Raw genomic sequence first — 15,821 nt, 5'->3', positions numbered from 1 at the left:
TATATTGGGGGACTGTCTATATAATATGTAGTATATTGGGGGACTGTCTATATGATATGTGTTATATTGGGGGACCTTCTATATATTATGTAGTATATTGGGAGACTGTCTATATGATATGTGTTATATTGGCGGATATGATATGTAGTATATTGGGGGACTGTCTATATGATATGTAGTATATTGGGGGACTGTCTATATGATATGTAGTATTGGGGGACTGTGTATATGATATGTAGTATATTGGGGGACTGTCTTTATGATATGTACTATATTGGGGGACTGTCTATATGATATGTGTTATATTGGCGGATATGATATGTAGTATATTGGGGGACTGTCTATATGATATGTAGTATATTGGGGGACTGTCTATATGATATGTAGTATATTGGGGGACTGTCTATATGATATGTGTTATATTGGGGGACTGTCTATATAATATGTAGTATATTGGGAGACTGTCTATATGATATGTGTTATATTGTATTGGGGGGGACTGTCTATATGATATGTAGTATATTGGGGGACTGTCTATATGATATGTAGTATATTGGGGGACTGTCTATATGATATGTAGTATATTGGGGACTGTCTATATGATATGTAGTATATTGGTGGACTGTCTATATGATATGTGTTAGTATATTATTGGGGGACTGTCTATATGATATGTAGTATATTGGGGGACTGTCTATATGATATGTAGTATATTGGGGGACTGTCTATATGATATGTAGTATTGGGGGACTGTCTATATGATATGTAGTATTGGGGGACTGTCTATATGATATGTAGTATATTGGGGGACTGTCTATATGATATGTAGTATATTGGGGGACTGTCTATATGATATGTAGTATATTGGGGGACTGTCTATATGATATGTAGTATATTGGGGGACTGTCTATATGATATGTAGTATATTGGGGGACTGTCTATATGATATGTGTTATATTGGCGGATATGATATGTAGTATATTGGGGGACTGTCTATATGATATGTAGTATATTGGGGGACTGTCTATATGATATGATATGTAGTATATTGGGGGACTGTCTATATAATATGTAGTATATTGGGGGACTGTCTATATGATATGTGTTATATTGGCGGATATGATATGTAGTATATTGGGGGACTGTCTATATGATATGTAGTATATTGGGGGACTGTCTATATGATATGTAGTATATTGGGGACTGTCTATATGATATGTAGTATATTGGGGGACTGTCTATATGATATGTAGTATATTGGGGGACTGTCTATATGATATGTAGTATATTGGGGGACTGTCTATATGATATGTAGTATATTGGGGGACTGTCTATATGATATGTAGTATATTGGGGGACTGTCTATATGATATGTAGTATATTGGGGGACTGTCTATATGATATGTAGTATATTGGGGGACTGTCTAAATGATATGTAGTATATTGGGGGACTGTCTATATAATATGTAGTATATTGGGGGACTGTCTATATGATATGTGTTATATTGGCGGATATGATATGTAGTATATTGGGGGACTGTCTATATGATATGTAGTATATTGGGGGACTGTCTATATGATATGTGTTATATTGGCGGATATGATATGTAGTATATTGGGGGACTGTCTATATAATATGTAGTATATTGGGGGACTGTCTATATGATATGTGTTATATTGTATGATATGTAGTATATTGGGGGACTGTCTATATGATATGTAGTATATTGGGGGACTGTCTATATGATATGTAGTATATTGGGGGACTGTCTATATGATATGTAGTATATTGGGGGACTGTCTATATGATATGTAGTATATTGGGGGACTGTCTATATGATATGTAGTATTGGGGGACTGTCTATATGATATGTAGTATATTGGGGGACTGTCTATATGATATGTAGTATATTGGGGGACTGTCTATATGATATGTAGTATATTGGGGGACTGTCTATATGATATGTAGTATATTGGGGGACTGTCTATATGATATGTAGTATATTGTGGAACTGTCTGTATGATTCAATTATACCAGTGGAGATTTGCGGATGTTTATTAAATACTATTGTAGATTTATTACTTTAAATATAGTAATGTTTTCATGGGAAAATGTAATTAGATGATCGATATTGATAATTTGATATATAACGACCAGTCGAGTTGTTGAGGTGATGTATAAAATACCGAATTATGTTGTTCATTTGACTGATATTGATAATGAAAGCTGTAACATAATGTTCCTATATGTAATTAAAGCTAGTCATTGGTCAGAGTTCCTTATTGAATCCCGATTATTTACCCAGTAACACTACTTGTTAAATGTTTACATGACTTTAATATAAATATTTTTCTTATTCAGCAAAGTACAAATAGACCCTGCCCAAACTCTGATCCTTGAAGCTGTGTCAATATTTACTGGTGTTCAAGTATCCCTACCTTGATCCCGCCATCATCACAGCTTGTTTCCTAGAGTCTAAGCATACAAGGTAAATTATTGATCAAATGATGTCAATGTAGCGATGTTCTACTGTGCCTGGCTGTGACAGAGCAGTACCGCATCGTGTCGCAGGTCGCTTTAGTATGAAAGGTACGTTACTGAAAGCGTGGGCGGACCTTGCAATCGATCAAAAAATTACTACATCATTAACTCTCTAAGCGTCACAAAAAAAAAACTCGTCCAACCTTCTGTCCTTGTAGACACCCTAAAGCTGACCAATTCCGACGTGCATAATTAACCGAGAGACAATGTTCCTGTTTTGTTAAACACGCTATGATATATCGGTGGCGTCAGGAAATGAGAAGAGGGCGTGCTACATCCGTTTCCGGTTGAAAGAAACTGAGATTGTTGGGATTCACCTTTGGCCGGAAATCAACTCAAGCAGCTTACAAATGTGATAAAAATGCACGATGGTGTCAGGCGGCAGCTTAACAAAGTGGTAAAAATATCTTTTGATTATAAAATGTTCTACAGATTTCGACACACGATATAGGAACATTTTAACTAGTTTGCAACGCTTCGAAATATCATGTCAATTTACGGTTTGTAATTTAACCATGGTTGGTTAAGATCAAGGTTTCACAATTTAGTTGTTAAGTAGATGAGTTGTTCGAATCCATCCTCCGTTCAGTATACTTCAGCCACCGCAGTGCGCCAATTTTCTCAAACTAATTAACCCTTGGCCACTTAAATTCGATTGGTTTGAGAGAGGGTAAACCTACACATCCATATAAGATTAATGATATCACTACTAGCTCGTATTACTGGAAGGAATTTATGACCTGCTGTCAAAATGAATTATGCGTATAAAGGAAATTAAGTGTAAAAGTCGTTAGCTACCTTAGAAATAATACAGGGAAGTCATAAGGGAGCAAGGGTTGGTACTTTAATTAATTATGAAATTCTAATTCAATTTTTGCTGTTTCATACGATCCGCCGTCCTATAATACGTCGGACATTTTCCCAATATAGAAAGAGCGATACAGATATGAAGATGTGTTTTCCACTCAATTTTCCATTAACTACAAATACGTTTTGTTGATTTCATATCAAACTTCAGTCAGAAAAACTGTTTTTGCACCCAGTTTGTGTTCTCTTGAAATATAGACCGGTTGGTTCTTTATTCTCTCGATCGAAACCGAATGGATTGTTTTCTTTATAATCTAGAACAGTTGGTTTGTTTTCTTCACAATCTGCCTCAGTTATTTGGGTTGGCTTGGGCGTTTTCTCACTACCTAATCTCGTTGGTTTTATTGTCTTACAATCTAGACCACTTGGTTTGTTTTCCTAATTTTCGCAACCTTGTCAAGTCAGTTTGTTTTCTCTCACAATCCAGGTCAAGTTGGTCTCTATTGCCTCATAACCAGGACCAGTTGGTTTCTATTGCATCATAACCAGTACCAGTTGGTTTCTATTGCCACATCACCAGGGCCAGTTGGTTTCTGTTGCCACATAACCAGGACCAGTCAGTTTCGATTACCTCAAAATAAGGACCAGTTGGTTTCTATTGCCTCATAACCAGGACCAGTCAGTTTCGATTGCCTCAAAATAAGGACCAGTTTGTTCCGATTGCCTCACAACCAGGACCAGCTGGTTTCCATTGCCTCGCAGCTACTTCTAGTTGGTTTCTGTTGCCTCGCAGCTACTTCTAGTTGGTTTCTGTTGCCTCGCAGCTACTTCTAGTTGGTTTCTGTTGCCTCGCAGCTACTTCAAGTTGGTTTCTGTTGCCTCGCAGCTACTTCTAGTTGGTTTCTGTTGCCTCGCAGCTACTTCTAGTTGGTTTCTGTTGCCTCGCAGCTACTTCTAGTTGGTTTCTGTGGCCTCGCAGCTACTTCAAGTTGGTTTCTGTTGCCTCGCAGCTACTTCTAGTTGGTTTCTGTTGCCTCGCAGCTACTTCTAGTTGGTTTCTGTTGCCTCGCAGCTACTTCAAGTTGGTTTCTGTTGCCTCGCAGCTACTTCTAGTTGGTTTCTGTTGCCTCGCAGCTACTTCTAGTTGGTTTCTGTTGCCTCGCAGCTACTTCTAGTTGGTTTCTGTTGCCTCGCAGCTACTTCTAGTTGGTTTCTGTTGCCTTGCAGCTACTTCTAGTTGGTTTCTGTTGCCTCGCAGCTACTTCTAGTTGGTTTCTGTTGCCTCGCAGCTACTTCTAGTTGGTTTCTATTGCCTCGCAGGCAGTGTCTGTTGTTTGTTAGTGCCATAGATCTACTTGACTTATAACCAATACCCGCTTGGTTTCCTTTGCTTTACGGCCACCAGTTGTTTTCAATTAAATTACAACCACGACCAGTTGGTTTCTATCGCCATACAACCAGGAGCAACTGGTTTGTATTGGCTTATGAACCAGAACCAGGAACATATTATTCTACTGCATCATTACCAAGGCCAGTTGTTTGCTTTTGTCATATCTTAGACCATTGATTTCTGTTGTATCAACATCAGTATAAGTTGCACATAACCTAAAATGAATGTCATTTCCCTTAGAATCCAGATAAGCTATGTTCTGCTGTGTCTGACAATTAGTACAGACTGATCAGTGCAGAAATACCATAAGGTACTACTTTGTTGTGTTTGTATCTCACAGGGAAAAGTCCCACGATCCATGATTTGCAATAAAAATGTCGGCAGACTGTTTCAATCTGACCGAGTTGGTCAGTTAGTGTTTACATTAGAAAAGTAATATATAATATTGCTGTTCCTAGCGTTAAGGGATCTCGAGATACACCAACAGTGTACTCGTCTTGGTTCCCCAACGGAATCAACAAGCTGATACTGACGTGCAATGGTTTGGTGTCTGACATTTACTTTAACATGTACAAGTGTCGCTTTTGGCTCGAATTCGTTCCCTGCCTGGTCATTGAACCAAAATAAAGGTTTTAAAAATGTTTGTCGGTGATAAATTGGATTGTTGTCTGACAACTCCTCAAAGTAACCAGTTTATCAGGCGAGAACACTGAACCTGTTCTAACAATCACGTGAACATTTACGTCGTGTTTACTGCCCGAATTTCTTCGGATTCCACATTGTTGTCCTGTACGCCTGGTGATAACAGATGATTTCATTCATTGCATTACATGCGGCATAAACATACCGTATACATCCTAGACTTTCAACAGAAGCATATTAGCGTTAAATGCTGCATCTTGTCTACGTGATTCCGCAAATTTCGAACACATGGACGCTGATTAATCATTTGTGTCTACATTTTGCTTGTTTCCATGGCATCACAACAATATGTTGATACTGTTTCGTGCCAGTAAAGGTAGCTTGCCTGATTCCACCTGAACATTCAGAGTACCGCGCTGTGCTATTGTGTGCCTTTTCCGGCAGTTTTCTTGCACCCTGTTGTGCTATCATTGTAAAACTAACATTTCCATATATGAGTTGGTTATTATATTTATGCTGTACTACGTCGGGTCACGAGTCAGCATTCAAATGGTAATAACGTAAAACAAAATCGCAATTTTAAAATACATGCATTATCTGCCTTTATATATCTTTTTCGGTTATTTTGTAGCTTGTGTTGTTTTCTTGCTTATTATCTCCCCTGGTTTCCTCTCGGCCATACCGAAGTTATGTTTCCTTTTTATTCATTATCTCCCCCTTTGGATGAACCATATCGTCTCTGCTAAATAATCTGACAGTATTTGTTCTGTACAAAAAAATTACCATTATGCACTACATGTAGCCAGGGTATATTTTTAACTCTTCGCATTATATTTACCCATTGCCACAAAGGGCTGAAATCGAGTTCGGTTAGGACACTTGCGCTACCTAGTATGGGAAAGATAGGTCCATTCTTGTGAAGTAAACACAGTGTTCAGTCTGTCGTTCCTCTCGGTGATTAGAGACGTAATCAGGCTTAAGACCTTTATCCTCATAACGGGAGTCAGTTGTTTGAGTGTAATCATAATGTTGCTAATTTCACCATCGTTAATTCCGGCCACACAAGAACCAAAATCTGAGCAATTTCCTTCATCACCGACAGTTCCAAATAAAAGGATATTTATGAATGCATTTATTTCTCATCAGAACAACGTGGTCAGTATTAAAGAGTTGCTCCTTTTGGAAGTGTCAAAATGAGATTTAAATTATACAGTAATTAATTTCGATATTCAGGATAGCGGACTCTGGGATCCACTGTTCAACATTACGACGATACATCTTAGGTCTGGTCTTGGAATGTCTAAGTGTTGAAGGGTCATTAATAAATTATTAATGTAGTTTTCTATGTTTAGTGTATCACCGACACATCGCCAACGATTTAATTGTGCTAAAACCGATATTTCGAATACCTGTTTATTCAAAAACATTATACTAATTTTCGCAAATACATTCGTCTGTAATTATACTTGCGTAAGAAATATGCAAAATTTCACATTTTCAAGCCTGCTAGATCGACATCCTAACTAAAACACCATTTTTGGCCCTCTCTTGTGCGAACCTGTTCGTTGTACAGCCATTCCCAAGATAATGCTTATCATGATCAGTAATCTGTGACTAAGGAACATTTCATATTTTCATATATTTCCTGGTTATGATACATCTGTGACGACAATGATATCATTGTCATTCCTTCAGACAAATTACCCTGACTTGACCTGATCTTATTACGTTGCTTTATGTACCATTGTCTGCTAGTATTGTGAACCATAAGGATGCTAGACATCGCAATAGATACGGCCATCAGGCCGCCAATCCACTATGGTTAATACAACGAAATCGTATGTATCAGACAATTTACACCAGAAATAGCTATCAAAGATTTTTTGGTGTGTGCTGTTTGCCTAATGACAGTCGTGAATTTTCGTCTACTAATATGATTGGTAAAATCTTGCCGATGTTTGAGTCTTGCGTATGCGTTGTCACGAACATTCTTGACCGTTTGTCTGGCTTTCCTCGATGTTACTACTATGTCTGTGGTTGACTATTGTAAATATTTCAGCATTCCAAGTAGTTTTGATTCATTAATGAATGCCTAGTTACAATCAAACGTGATATCACCATTACTGTATCTCTATGTCTGTCCTTCATCCTGAATAAGTCGTGTGTTAACGTATTAGCCTCATCCGCTGTACAAAGCAGCACTCTACGTACAGTTCGGGAATCTAATTAGTGCTGAAATACGTCAACGTACGTGATGAAAAATGAATGACAGTGAACGGCTTATATCAATAAAGAAGATGTTTCTGGTTATCTCTTATTCAGTAACCAGGAAGGTCACCTATTTAGCGAGTGACAGAAGTAAATTACTTTCCTCTTAACTGACGTTGATAAGTAGGTCGCCTTCCTTGTAAAGGTCATTAGTACAATTCCATCATTGCGAATGGTACAATTATCTCAAAACAGAAATTATCTTAAAACAGAAACAATGAATTGACAACTAAGATAAACCTTGTTCGAATATTCGCGCATATAAAGGTGTCAGTCAATTCCGGGATATAGAGTTGTTCAACTGTGATATACTTAATGCGATATCTGCATGTCTCCTATCTAAAAATATTTGTAATTTTGAAATTTATGTAAATGCTATGATGAATATATTAGCCATAGCATAGCAAGGAGGATAATGATCCCAATATATGCTGCCACGGGAGGTTAAAATGTTGCTATTATTGACCATACGTCGTAGATAACTATTTGAACTGTGTTTATTTCGGGTCTTTAAAAGCATAATGCTTCTTCATTTACACTCTAGGTTTTGAGAGATACAGGATGATGAAGACTTTGTGAAAGGTTCATGGCTGTCCCAGTGATTTCATAAGTATTATTCTATTCCATTATTCTAAATATGTACCATTCGTCAAAGAAGGTTTTACTATTATATTATAGTAGTAGTAGTAGTATTGTACAGTGTGAAGTTGGGCGTGTTCGATGCTGGTTTGTATCCTTGTGGTTCCGTTAAAGTTTACCTTGTTCTCATTTCGGAACCTGACATTACCTGTTAGAATTGACTGATATTTACCTTGCGGGTGTCGTTCATAAGGCTATGACATTGCGTGCCTTACCGCAATATCTGGTCTTTTTCTCCTTGATTTTGTTCTGGGTTCTTCATATGAATCGTTTCTTTTTATTTTCCCCTCGTTGTATCGATTTGGAGTTTGGGTTGACAATCGTTTGACGTGATATCTTTCTCTAGTTTTGAAAGTTTTTGAAAATGGCGTGCCGAAGGATCTATATCTATACGACTTATTTATTCCATGCGGGAAAATTTCTCTATCGCCTATTGCTCCTTAAACTTGTATAATCCAGTGTAGTGTGCTTTATCTAGAAACCAGAGATCGATGTTCATGTTGCTTATTAAGGGACAAAAAGACGAAATTCAACTTTTGTTACTGTGATGAGATCTTGAAAGGTTAAGTTTCAGAAAGTAACTTAAATGCGAAAAATCAATGCGTTGCTGCACTTCATTTTCCAATATGGGAAACAGAAAATAATCCATTTTAACGTAATATCCTATTTTTTCCTAAATAACATGGATTCCGTGGAATTTCGTGGAAATTTGTTTTTCAAATATTTTTCTGTTCCATTAAAAGGCTATAAATGAAACTTAAATAAAAAAGAATGAAGATGTAAACAAAGCTATTTTTATTTGATTTAACGAGTCTGATATGTGTTTTATACATCCATAAGGTAAAAGTATCCAGCCACTCGCTTTTTATCGTCATGCTTTCCTAGCAATCACAGCATGATATGTCCATTACATATATTGAATTAGGTCCATGTATCGATAACTGGTTAATTATGACAGCCCGACTAAAGTTGCTAGAGTTAAGCATTGGTCAGTATGAAAAAAATTATGTTGTCACTGAAAAAACAATGGTTTTCAAATTATAATTGTCACTGAAAAACCATCAATCTGACCTGTATAACAAACCTGCAGTTGTGAAATATTAACGAATCTTCTTATTTTTGTACGATTAATATTTGAAACTTTTCACTAACCACTAGTTACTTAACAAGGCTCTGGGCAACTGGGGCCTGTATGTGACAACTTCGTGATGTCGTGGTAGTTGTATCTTTTAAAGTTAATGTAAAATGCATCCGTTGTATCTGTTTTCATATCATGTATACTTTGAACAGGTGAACTATTTCCTAATGTTAAAAGCGTCATATATATATTCACAACACGTGAAGCGCTTTCGTTTAAAGAAAATATCTACATATTTTCAAGCTGTATTACTTCTACCAAATACCAAGCTGTGTCACTTCTACCAAATACCAAGCTGTGTCACTTCTACCAAATACCAAGCTGTGTCACTTCTACCAAATACCAAGCTGTGTCACTTCTACCAAAAACCAAGCTGTGTCACTTCTACCAATTACCAAGCTGTATCACTTCTACCAATTACCAAGCTGTGTCACTTCTACCAAATACCAAGCTGTGTCACTTCTACCAAATACCAAGCTGTGTGACTCCTACCAAATACCAAGCCGTATCACTTCTACCAATTACCAAGCTGTGTCACTTCTACCAAATACCAAGCTGTATTACTTCTACCAAATACCAAGCTGTGTCACTTCTACCAATTACCAAGCTGTATTACTTCTACCAAATGCCAAACTGTGTCACTTCTACCAAATACCAAGCTGTGTCACTTCTACCAAATACCAAGCTGTATTACTTCTACCAATTACCAAGCTGTGTCACTTCTACCAAATACCAAGCTGTGCTGTGTCACTTCTACCAAATACCAAGCTGTGTCACTTCTACCTATTGTCAAGCTGTATAACGTCTACCTATTGTCAAGTTGTGTCACTTCTACCAAATACCAAGCTGTATCACTTCTACCAATTACCAAGCTGTGTCACTTCTACCAAATACCAAGCTGTATTACTTCTACCAAATACCAAGCTGTGTCACTTCTACCAAATACCAAGCTGTGTCACTTCTACCTATTGTCAAGCTGTATAACGTCTACCTATTGTCAAGCTGTATAAATTCTACCACTTGTCAGGCTGTATCACTTCTACCTATTGTCAAGCTGTATCACTTCTCCCTAATACCAAGCTGTGTCACTTCTACCGAATACCAAGCTGTTTCACTTCTACCTATTGTCAAGCTGTATCACTTCTACCAAATACCAAGCTGTATCACTTCTACCTATTGTCAAGCTGTATCACTTCTCCCTAATACCAAGCTGTATCACTTCTCCCTAATACCAAGCTGTATCACTCCTCCCTAATACCAAGCTGTATGACTTCTCCCTAATACCAAGCTGTATGACTTCTCCCTAATACCAAGCTGTATTACTTCTCCCTAATACCAAGCTGTATCACTTCTCCCTAATACCAAGCTGTATCACTCCTCCCTAATACCAAGCTGTATCACTTCTCCCTAATACCAAGCTGTATCACTTCTCCTTAACACCAAGCTGTATCACTCCTCCCTAATACCAAGCTGTATCACTTCTCCCTAATACCAAGCTGTATCACTCCTCCCTAATACCAAGCTGTATGACTTCTCCCTAATACCAAGCTGTATCACTTCTACCAAATACCAAGCTGTGTCACTTCTACCAAATACCAAGCTGTGTCACTTCTACCAAATACCAAGCTGTGTCACTTCTACCTATTGTCAAGCTGTATAACGTCTACCTATTGTCAAGTTGTGTCACTTCTACCAAATATCAAGTTGTGTCACTTCTACCTATTGTCAAGCTGTATAACGTCTACCTATTGTCAAGCTGTATAAATTCTACCAATTGTCAGGCTGTATCACTTCTACCTATTGTCAAGCTGTATCACTTCTCCCTAATACCAAGCTGTGTCACTTCTACCGAATACCAAGCTGTTTCACTTCTACCAAATACCAAGCTGTATCACTTCTACCTATTGTCAAGCTGTATCACTTCTCCCTAATACCAAGCTGTATCACTTCTCCCTAATACCAAGCTGTATCACTTCTACCAAATACCAAGCTGTATCACTTCTCCCTAATACCAAGCTGTATCACTTCTACCAAATACCAAGCTGTATCACTTCTCCCTAATACCAAGCTGTATCACTCCTCCCTAATACCAAGCTGTATGACTTCTCCCTAATACCAAGCTGTATGACTTCTCCCTAATACCAAGCTGTATTACTTCTCCCTAATACCAAGCTGTATCACTTCTCCCTAATACCAAGCTGTATCACTCCTCCCTAATACCAAGCTGTATCACTTCTCCCTAATACCAAGCTGTATCACTTCTCCCTAACACCAAGCTGTATCACTCCTCCCTAATACCAAGCTGTATCACTTCTCCCTAATACCAAGCTGTATCACTCCTCCCTAATACCAAGCTGTATGACTTCTCCCTAATACCAAGCTGTATCACTTCTCCCAAATACCAAGCTGTATCACTTCTCCCTAATACCAAGCTGTATCACTTCTCCCTAATACCAAGCTGTATGACTTCTCCCTAATACCAAGCTGTATCACTTCTCCCTAATACCAAGCTGTATCACTTCTCCCTAACACCAAGCTGTATCACTTCTCCCTAATACCAAGCTGTATCACTCCTCCCTAATACCAAGCTGTATCACTCCTCCCTAATACCAAGCTGTATGACTTCTCCCTAATACCAAGCTGTATCACTTCTCCCAAATACCAAGCTGTATCACTTCTCCCTAATACCAAGCTGTATCACTCCTCCCTAATACCAAGCTGTATCACTTCTCCCTAATACCAAGCTGTATGACTTCTCCCTAATACCAAGCTGTATTACTTCTCCCTAATACCAAGCTGTATGACTTCTCCCTAATACCAAGCTGTATGACTTCTCCCTAATACCAAGCTGTATGACTGTATATCCATCGTACCGATAATTTTCTTGCTCAGTCTCCTAAACCAGAGATAAAAACAGAGTTCTCTGAGCTTATAAACCTAGCAATCGGATATCACATGTAACCGATGTGAGACAACCACGCATTTAATGTTGTCATACAAAAATGAAGAGTGGGCAGTTGAATACGTGTTTGACTTTTCAAAAACGATAACACACAATAATGTTATCCACAAGTCTCAACAGTAGTAAATAAGAAAACGCAAAAAATGAAATCAGCTTCCATGATTGTCTCTCTTTACTTATATCGTACATTAAAACCAGAGGAAACGGGAGAGATGGGTATTGTTGAAGAGTAAAACCTTCAATACTAGTAAATTTTAGTCCCACATAAAATGTTACACATCTGTAAAGTATGAGAATCATATGTCTATTGTCTATCGTAGAACCACTTAAAATGTCATACATCTGTAAAGTATGGGAATCATATGTCTATTGCCTATCGTAGAACCACTTAAAATGTCATACATCTGTAAAGTATGGGAATCATATGTCTATTGTCTATTGTAGTACAACTTAAAATGTATAGTTCATCCCAAAGTTAATGAGGCTGTTGATTTGTCCTTTTTTCACTTTTTGAACAATAAAAGAAATCAATTGGTGTGTATGTGTGTGTGGGGGATGTAAAATCTAAATGTTTTATTTCATATGTATACGTTTCTAAGAACATATTGTGATATCATCTGAAGAAACAACCGCCGAGAAGAACATATAGAAAGGAAAGAAATATCTGGTCCCATTTGTAACAATTTGGGCTGCAGGTTAACTAGCTAACATATGTGACACCAGAGACACATCCCCAATAACCACAACTACTGCCAAAACCAGATCTTCGCTCTTATCATTCTGCAATAGCAAAGCGGATTGGAATTGGAATAGAATTGTCCTGTTCATCTCCGAACATGTAGGGGGAGGGAGGGACTGAGAAATATATTTTAAAGACATCTTTTACAATTTCCTCGTCTAGTGTATACTTCCTATATGCACGTTTTTATTGAACATAATTTAAGCAAAGATCTCTTCTTTTTCCATAATGTTTTAACGCTCAGCGAAATGCAGGCTACCTGAAATACCATAAACGATTTTATGTAACAACTATCGCCATCGAAACTGCATTTATCTATGCAAAAAAAAATCATCTGAAGGAAGGTTCTATATTCAAATATTTCATCAAAATGTTCTTAATCGTTGTTAATTAGAACAATTTTTATTTTGGTAATCTTTTGATAAGTCATTGGTAGGTATCACATCAATCTCGAAGCTGAATGTGCTATGTCTTTAATTGATAAAGAATATGATATCAGTTAAACAGTTTTCTTCCGTATTGCATTATTTCCATGGATACTTGCAACAGGCTGCGCCATTTTTAATCACACATTGTACAATCGTGCTGATTCCGTAGACTAATCCGACTAATGGGTTTCTCGCAAGACGACTCCGAATCGAATCCTAACCGACAGAATGGCCTGTCACTTTAAACTGAAATAAATTTTGCACACAGCATATCTCCAAAGAGTGTGTGAATTTCTCGGAGACGTGTTGGATTAGAAGTGCTGTTAGCTCGTTTCTGTCAGATTGAACATGACAGTCAGTAAGGCATACGAGAGTAGACAGTTAATGTAAGCCAATATTCAAATTTTCGTCTATTGTAACAAGCGATGATACACCAGTATTTGAAGAACATGTAAAGCGAGTTTCGGTAACAACGTTATATAGTTTTATGCCAAACAATGATGAGCTGTTTTGTGACTTCTTAATATTTATCTAAAGGATTAGCAACCTATTACTACAACACTGTGAAAATGACTTCGGCACGCCCGATCCTTTTAAATAATACGCATTAAACTGGAGTCACAGTAAGTGGGGCTTTTTTCGTCCGTCCATAGTTTAGTGAGATTCAGACGCGCTTCTATCTTGATTTGCTTACAGGAGAAAAGTGTTGTCTTGTTATGGCGTTTTCTAAATACAATGCCGTAAAATGATATCAGTTTTATACATGACAATTAAAATGTACAAAATAAATGGGGTTTTTTTTACGTAGCACTAAATATATATATATTTATCACAGTGAAAAATGATAAAGGAGATGTGTATTGTGGTTCCTGGAAATGTCAAGCACTTGGTGATGTCTGACCTGTTAGTTACAACTCGTTGTGTCTAAACATATACAGAAACATGATAACGATGTCAATTAACAACTGTTTATCCACAGGTCACTAATATTGAATGACAATACGACATAATAATAGGCATTATATACTGAACAAATAACGATTTAGTACAAGTTAGTGTACTTTTCCGTGATATGTTTATATAAACATTGTAACAGTAAGGCTACTGACGTGACTGATGTGTTCTACACTCTGTACATCATCGACGAGATCCATCTTATGTGTAACGACGTTTCAATCATCGTCAGAGAAAATGGATACTGATATCAACAGAGGCAACTTTGCTAGGTGGATCTCTGGTTTTGAGTATTTATGATTCTCTGAAGCAGCAAGGCGACTAAGTTATAAAATGAACATAAACATAGTTGATTGTGAACATGCTTTTTCTTTGATGTCTAAGAATTCGGCTTTCCTATGATTTTGAAGCTTCACTTCCTCTGCCAAGTAAACCATTATTTCATCCGGAAGAAAATGCTTACTCTGGTTTGTTAAGACTGAGAAATAGACAGGCCTACCGTCAGAAATGTCCTGGTTTATTAAGACTGGAAAATACACAGGCCTACCGTCAGAAATGTCCTAGTTTATTAAGACTGGCCTACCGTCAGAAATGTCCTGGTTTATTAAGACTGGAAAATAGACAGGCCTACCGTCAGAAATGTCCTGGTTTATTAAGACTGGAAAATAGACAGGCCTACCGTCAGAAATGTCCTGGTTTATTAAGACTGGAAAATAGACAGGCCTACCGTCAGAAATGTCCTAGTTTATTAAGACTGGAAAATAGACAGGCCTACCGTCAGAAATGTCCTGGTTTATTAAGACTGGAAAATAGACAGGTCTACCGTCAGAAATGTCCTGGTTTATTAAGACTGGAAAATAGACATGTCTACCGTCAGAAATGTCCTGGTTTATTAAGACTGAGAAATAGACAGGTCTACCGTCAGAAATGTCCTGGTTTATTAAGACTGGAAAATAGACAGGCCTACCGTCAGAAATGTCCTAGTTTATTAAGACTGGAAAATAGACAGGCCTACCGTCAGAAATGTCCTGGTTTATTAAGACTGGAAAATAGACAGGCCTACCGTCAGAAATGTCCTGGTTTATTAAGACTGAGAAATAGACAGGTCTACCGTCAGAAATGTCCTGGTTTATTAAGACTGAGAAATAGATAGGCCTACCGTCAGAAATGTCCTGTTTTATTAAGACTGAGAAATAGACTGGCCTACCGTCAGAAATGTCCTGGTTTATTAAGACTGGAAAATAGACAGGCCTACCGTCAGAAATGTCCTGGTTTATTAAGACTGGAAAATAGACAGGCCTACCGTCAGAAA

This window comes from Ylistrum balloti, unplaced genomic scaffold (genome assembly GCF_031769215.1).
Source record: "Ylistrum balloti isolate Yb309-2 unplaced genomic scaffold, AGI_CSIRO_Ybal_v1 Utg369780, whole genome shotgun sequence".
Classification (NCBI taxonomy): Eukaryota; Metazoa; Mollusca; class Bivalvia; order Pectinida; family Pectinidae; genus Ylistrum; species Ylistrum balloti.
This window is presented reverse-complemented; position numbering follows the sequence as displayed.